Here is an 8,077-nt window from a genome sequence, read left to right as displayed (position 1 = left end):
CAGACATTGAACTGTTAATTTTCTTTATGTTTCGTTTTTGTCCCTATGTCGTAGTTTTTATGTTTTTAATTCTGTTCCTATAGCTTTCGTGCATTTAATTTCGGTCCCAAGTAGTATTATTGTATTTAACTTTTATTGTTTTAGGCATTTGAACTCTAATTTTTTTATGTTACTTTTTTAGCCCTTAAACATTTCGGATTAGTATTTTAGGAAAATTACATAGAGACTACTTAATTTGGGTTATTTAGGTGTAAATCTATTATTTATGCGTGTTGTTCATTTTAGTCATTGGTTTAATTTTCGATTTGCATGTTTAATTTTATGTATATTTAAATTTAGTCATTTTTTAATATGTATATATATTTAAAAAATTATTGTTTAGCATGTCATGTTTTCATTTTTGTATTTAAGTCACATTTGTACATTATATGTTAATATGCATGGTTTATGATTTTTAATTAAAGTATATGTATATATTTTTTTTTGTATGTCACGTTGTATGATATTTTTAATTTTGATTAATTAATTTTGGCATGACTTCCTTTTTGCACAATTTGTATGATATCCTCATGTGCATAACTCGACATATTCATAATCGAATTAAGGGTAATACACTTTTAATTTAAAATTGTTTTAAGTGGGCAATCATAACTGATTTGAGGTCCGCTTTTAATGATTTTAAAATAAAAGTGTATCCTGAAAGTGAAACCAAAAAAATTGATTCATCACCTAAAATTTGGGAACGAGAGAAAAAGAAATGTTCGTTTATTTAAATATATCGAGAAAAGGTTGTTATATCTTTAAGATCCGGTCTCGATATTTGTAAATAATCGAACATTCTTTATCTTTCTAAAATGACTTGGTAATTTTAATTTAATTTGCTTGAGTGTTTTTGAACGTTTTAAATTTACAGTTTTTTTTATGGGATCAAAAATCAAAATAAATTCGAATTTGTAAAGTTCATTGTAAAGACGTTAATTAATCGACTAGGTACCGATTTAGGGCATTGTGGGGGTGCTAATCCTTCCCCACACGTAACCGACTCCCGAACTCGGATTTTGGTAACGCAGACTTCAATTTGTTGTTTTAATTAAAATTAGTTTTTATTTAAAATGACAAAACATTTTTGGGTGCCCAATCACACCCTAGTCAAAGATTGGTGGCGACTCTTCGAACCGTATTTTTCAATCGTAAAGGAAATTCAAAATTTTTCGAAACGAGAGGTTTTTTAAATCGCATTTGTTTTTAAATTAAAAAGGGATAATTAAGAATTAATGTGGTTTTCAAAATCTCACCTTTTTTCACCTTTAAGAAAAAAATCGTTTCGACAGCTTGGCGACTCTGCTGGGGAACTTTTTTTTTAGAGAGTCAGGCCGATAGTCGATTAATTGATTGTCTTTGCAATTGAAAGTTATAAATTCATTTTAATTTGGTTTTTGATCCCTTGTTTGGATTTTAATAAGTTTTGTTTGTATTTTGGTTTTTTAATTTAATTCGATTAACAATTAAATAGTTGTATTGATCTGTTTGCTAATGGTTTCAGAATAATTGTGTGTTTTGGGATTTGATTTTCAGTGTTTTTATTGTTTGTTTTTCGCTTTTCCTCACACACTGCACAACAGCATTTTCATGACATGAGCTAAAACCCCGCTCCGTCCAAATTAAGTAGGAGCGAGAGACTATGCCCTCGTGTGGTTTTCACCTCCGCATGGGATAGTGGATTGCTCCTGGAGCTCACGCCTTATGGTCCTCGTGATGGTAATCACCTCCGCATGGACATAAGGAGGTGTGTTCCCTCGAAATTGAACTCGATCCCTTAAAGCCTGTGATGGGCCAGGATTGAGGGTTCGACAGCCCAAGGGGGCACCGACAAGGACAATTCGAGAACCTATTACTTTAGAACCGAACCCAGCATATAGTGAACATAGAGCCCGAACTTAGGTCGAGCCTAACCCGAACCTTAAGAGTCCCGTGAGAAGGGTACACAAGGAAAAGCTTTTTGAGTCATTTATTTTCACTTTTCGAATAAATGCATGCGAACTAGAAATCATGCGGTTAGGTTTATTTGTCAAGAAAGCATGTGAATTAGATATTATACGGTTAGGGTTTTAATGTTCAAACAAAGCATGTGGGTAGATATCTTGTTGGGTATGATCTACTAAAACATGATTGGGTAGCCAACATGTAAGGGTAGGTTTTATTTAATGATTATGATATTTATTATCTTGTTGTTGATATTATGTACTAACCCATTTTTTTTCTATGTCTATTTATTTTGATTTTATTGCATTCGCATCTTCATGTCATCACAAGGGGTTAATTCGTAAGTGATTGACTAATAAGAAGGTTGGTCATAATGAAACAAGAAATTCTTAACCATGTAGTCAAAATCAGGAGGTTCAAAGATATTCAGATGATCCATGACGAAGGACATCCAATGAATGAAGAAATCTGAAGCTGATTGAAGACTTCCTTTAAAAGAGTGAAGGCCAAGATATTCTCAGAAGATAGATATAATTATACCAAGGACAAGAAGACCCTTCACAAAGACATGAAGATCACTTTGTATTGAAAGTAAAAATGGAGACCTCAAGATTCAATTTAAAGACATCTGGTGTCATTAAAGGTGATAAAGTACGCCGACAACTTTGGGCGCAATATTAGATTCCATGAAGAGTACGGCTCAAGGAAATAAAGAAATGAAGAATCACATTTATATTTTGACTACATGGTGTACTGAATTCTTGTTGTCTAAATGAAGGTTGTTCTATAGTGGTCACTTTTAGGATTAACACCTTGTGCATGTGCATTTGCATTTGCATTCTTATTAGCATTAATTTATTTATTTTGTTATTGTTGCTTTTTGTCATTTTGTTATCTCATTTGTACTAACTTGTTTCTATATTATTATTATTTTTTCTCTTTGTTCGCATTGCATGATCATGACATATTCAAAAGGTGTTGATTGTGAGTGGTCATCATAGTAAAAGGTTTTCATGACGGACAAAGGGTTTCGTGATCAAGCAGGCTATAACATAGTCAAGAAGTGGCATCCTATGAAAGCTTCGAGAATAGTGGAGGGTTGTGTGCATAAAGATCATATGGCGCACAAAGAGCACAATGAGATAAGAGAGATAAAAGAGCAAATGTCCAAGATGATGGATAGAATAGATGTTTTGTCCATAGGAAGAGAGACTTCTACAAAAGAAAAGAAAGAACTCAATGAAAACAATCTCGAGGTGTCAGATACGCAATGGACTACTTTAGAACCTGTTGATTCTAGTCAGTATCAGAAATCACGCACAATCATTGTTCGTATCAACAAGTTGTTTGGAAATGCCAAGGAAATAGTGGCAACTATAGAAGTTCAGAAGGATGAAAAGAAGCCATGCAGTCAGAACTCGTTGGTGTTTGATAGTTTACTTCCAACATCAAGGGAAATAAAAATGGAAACTCCAATTCAACCCAAGTTGAGAGGTGGCTCTCATTGTGATTCCATCCCAATATCATATAAGGAATTGTATGATGAACTGTTAGAAGCCCGAGAAGTGGCACCGCATTATGTAAAACCTTTGCAACCTCCATATCCAAGTTGGTATGACGTCAACGTTCGTTGTGAATATCATGCTGGAGTTCAAGGACATTCTATTGAGAATTGTTCTACCTTCAAACGTCGAGTCCAACTTCTTCTAGATCATGGAGTATTGGAGTTTGAATTGAAAGGACAACCCATTTTGAAAACAGATTATCCTGTTGAGTTTGAACCAACAATGACCAAAGGTAAGGGTATCAGTAAGGAAATCCAAGAAGAAAATTGTTTGCCAAAATACGAAGCTCTGATTCGTCATTTAAGAAGTGAAAATGATAAATTGAGCAGAGAAATGGAAGCCATGCGAGATGATTTTCAAAGGATCAATCAGGCTTTTAAATTTGCTGGTATGGGAAATGTACTAGATGAGTGGATAACAGGAGTCGCTAAACTGAGGAATGACGCTGAACAGTGGAGAAGGAATTGTAAGGTACACGAGGGTCGAGCCGAGAAGTTTTCTCATGATTTACATATTGCAGAAATAAGACGCAATATAGTTGTTGATAATTTGGGAAAATATCAAGCCGAAATTCAGACGTTGAACAGATCCATTGCCAATATGGAAATCTCATATCAGCGCCATAAGCGGGAGAATGACGCTGAGCTAGAAGCCGTTAGAGCCAAGAACAAGAAGTTGATGAAGATTGTGGATGATTATAGTGATCTTATGCAAGAGCTTCATAACCACAATGACTTTCTTACAAGGAAGATTCAACATCAGTGTCTACAGCTCCGAGAATCAGCACTCAAGATAGAGAAAAGGGACAAAGTCATGAAAGAAGTTATGACCCAAGCAAGCAATGTGGCTCAGAAATGGGTTGATTTAGCTGGCTTTGCAAGAGAATTAAAGCAGATTGACAACTCAACCCCCGAGCATGAGTGGAAATTAAATTGGCTTTTGAAGGAGATAGAAAAGTTCGGAGTGAAAGTTGTCTGTTATATGTAAAGTTTGCTTGATGAACCGAAACCTTTGTGTTCAATGAAAGTTGTTTTAAGATGGTCACTCTGGAATGACACCTTTTGTATTTGCATCTGGCATTTGCATTATATGTATTTATTTAAGCATTTTACATGCATTAATTATAAAAACACAGAAATAATTTATGGAAGGTTATGTGACAGTAATAACAATATCATCCATTCATACTACTTCCTCATCGTCATGAATAAGCAAATGGAAATAATGGAGCAATCTCATAAGGGATCACAAGATCAGTTGCAAGAGCAGTTAGTCGGGTCACAACAAGATACGGGGAATCAAGCATCGGGTTCTTTGCAAGGCATATCGAATCAAATGATCCAGGTACTGGTACCACAGGCTGCTAGTAAAGAGAAAATAGAGGATAAAGGAAATCAATCTCATCAGACTGGTACATCAAGAGTGATAATTTGCCCTGGAGCGTCTAACTCAGACCTAGGGACGAGCCTCATCAATTTTGAACAATTTGAAGACAAATTCAGGTGGTTGAATGAAGCCATTGAAGATATGAAGATTGTTAATGCCCCTCACAAGGAGTTAGAAGCTAGAGAACTTTGTTTGGTCCCTGATTTGGTCATCCCACATGAATTTAGGGTGCCTAATTTTGAGAAATATGATGGCACTAGTTGTCCCATAATTCATCTAAAGATGTTTTGTAGAAAGATGGAAGGGTACCTAAATAATGACAATGTGTTGATTCATTACTTTCATGATAGTCTTGCTGGGCCAGCTATAGTATTGTATAACCGTTTGAACAAAGAACAGATCAAGACATGGGTCAACCTAGCTGATGCTTTTCTGGGACAATATCAATATGTTAAAGGCTTAGCCCCAAAACGTCCTGACCTTCAAAGGATAAGAATGAAAGCTACTGAGAGCTTTAAAGATATGCCATAAGATGGAGAGGAGTGGCAACACAAGTTCAACCTCCTTTGTTAGAAGAAGAAATATCATATATGTTTCACGATTCTCTTCCAGCTCCTTTCTTTGAGTTAATGTTGGGAAAGTCGACGAATAACTTCAAGGATCTTATGACAGCTGGAGAGTTAATTGAGGATGCAATCAGCAAAGGAAATTTGAAAAACACTTCTAAAAACCCAACCGATCAAAAGGAACAAGCTGATGAGGTGAATGAATGTCACGTCCAGAGCTCTCAAAGTCGTAAAAGAAAAGGGGTAGTGGGTTACTCGAGGCGTCCAAAGAAAGTCCCAAGATCGAAAAATGCTTTGAAAGTGTTCCAAACTCCTATCTCAGATCTGTATCCCCATTTGATTGAAGGTCAATACCTCACACCGAGGCCAGTGAAAGTGCAACCAGACCCTTCTGCTCATAGCTATGATCAAGATAGTGTATGTGATTTCCACTTGGGGCATTGGGACATTCTACGAGAAACTGTAGGCCGCTGTTAAAGGAGATAGAGATGCTTGTGGCAACTGGGACGTTAACAGAGGAATTAGTGGAACAGTGGATGACGAGCTCGAGTGGGGCATCAAAGAGCAATATGTAACATCCGTTTGAGTTAAGTGCCACGACATTAGATGGGTAATGAGGCCTCCTAGATAGGAGGAGATCATTTCATTCATTATGGAGCTTTATTTCATTTGCAACATCATGTTTGAACTTGTTTTTCATCCTTTCTCAGTTTTTTTTATAATGATGTTTAAATAAATTCATGTTACTTTGAGGATGGTGAACATTGAATCGAATTTGCAACTTGAAATTCTTTGAATACCTACTGAATTAAAAACTCTGTAAATGATTAGAGTTATAAATCTTTGACAAGATGACATGGTTGAAACCTGATAAAACAAAGACCTTTACCTTATCTCCAGAAGATACAATCGAACACCATATCCTTCTATTGCAAGGACCGATATAGCCTTCTTCTATCATAAGGAGATGAACAATAGGTTTGGTATTCAGGTTTGTATAGGAGCGGACAACGTGGGGCATCTTTTGTGTATGATGTCACGAAACTGAATAGACCACACTTTTGTTGATGACGTTCAAGGATGATTATGATCTTTACAGATGGAATAGTCGAGTAGGTGAATCTAGTTTAGGTCAGTTGCTTGGAAATTGAACTCTAACGATGATATTTTCTGACTTTCAACAACACCTAGACTATGACAGGTTCTTCTTGACAAGCTTAAGAAATTGGACCCGTATACCCAAATTATAATATTATATGTATACAATAAAGCTTGAGCTGTCCCTCTAGAGAAATTGGTTAAACGCCCTGGCTTTATGGACATAATTTAGCTAGCCTGATAAAAATGATTATATTATATGTGTACAATAAAGCTGAGCTATTCCGCTAAAGCAATTGGTTATAGAGGAAACTCGAAAGCCCTGGCTTTATGAATAGATTATATTCAAACCATGACCTTGATCGGGTACCTGGCAATTCGGTGTATGCTCCACTGTGATTGTCAAGTCAAAGACTTTGTGATGAGATGAACCCTTCAGCTAGCCCGATAAAGGCAAATTACAATAAAGCTGAATTTAGCTAGCCAGACAATGGCAAATTTTATGAATAAGGAGTTTCGGTAAAGATGGACTAAGGGAGTTAAGGAACACCTGTTATAGTAAATTTCACACGAGCACTCAGAAATTTCATTTTTAGACTGATATTTCTGCACTGCCTTTGTTAGAGGAGTCTATGAAGCTTGAACAAATGGAAGATTGTAGAGAACTGAAATAGAAGTTTTCTAGAAAATCTAGTAATTGATTATGCTAGTTGCGCCATTTTGTCCGTATCCGATTAAAAATACCAAGCCAGAAGGAGGGGTATGTTGTGATGTTCACAAGGACCGAGAAAGAAATGTAAGTTTGTTGGCCGAAACCTTAAAAAATAGGAAGACAACCTGAAGCCAACTCATCAATTTTGACACTTGTCAAAGAGTTATAACTCTGAAAAATTAAATAGTTATTGATTCTTTTGATATTCTTTGAACTCATGTTTATGATTTGATTTGATTGTGAGCCTGAATTAAGGGGCAATATTTTATAAAATTCTTTCATTCTTTGATCCCTATAATAAGAGAAAAGGGAAAAACATTTTCAAACATGACAGTTTCAAGTGTGAAAGGTCCTTGAAGCTTGTGAGACTCATTATGCCTCTATTGGAGAAAAGGAATAAGCAATGCCAGAACATGAAGTATTCCACGATCTTGAAGTAGATGGTCCAAGAGAACAGAATGAATGAAGAATGAAACTTATAAAATTTCCTTATGACGTTGTCAATTACCCATCAAGAAGAAGATGATCTCATTATTCAGAAGGGGCACATATTACAACTTGTATAAAATGCAAGACATTTTGTTAGAAAAATTAGGCACTTAAGTGTTTATGACAATGTGAAGAGACGCCTTCAAACTACTTGACAACACTACTATGTAGTGACACGAGAATGAGAACATTCAAGTTATGATATGTTGGGCACAAAGAGATCCAAGAGTACCCACTTTGGGGCATGACCAGAAACCCATATCATGTTGGGATGACAA

Source organism: Hibiscus syriacus, unplaced genomic scaffold, assembly GCF_006381635.1.
Source record: "Hibiscus syriacus cultivar Baekdansim isolate YM2019G1 unplaced genomic scaffold, ASM638163v2 tig00110279_pilon, whole genome shotgun sequence".
Lineage (NCBI taxonomy): Eukaryota > Viridiplantae > Streptophyta > Magnoliopsida > Malvales > Malvaceae > Hibiscus > Hibiscus syriacus.
The sequence above is the reverse complement of the archived record's forward strand: the minus strand, read 5'-3'. Positions refer to the sequence as shown.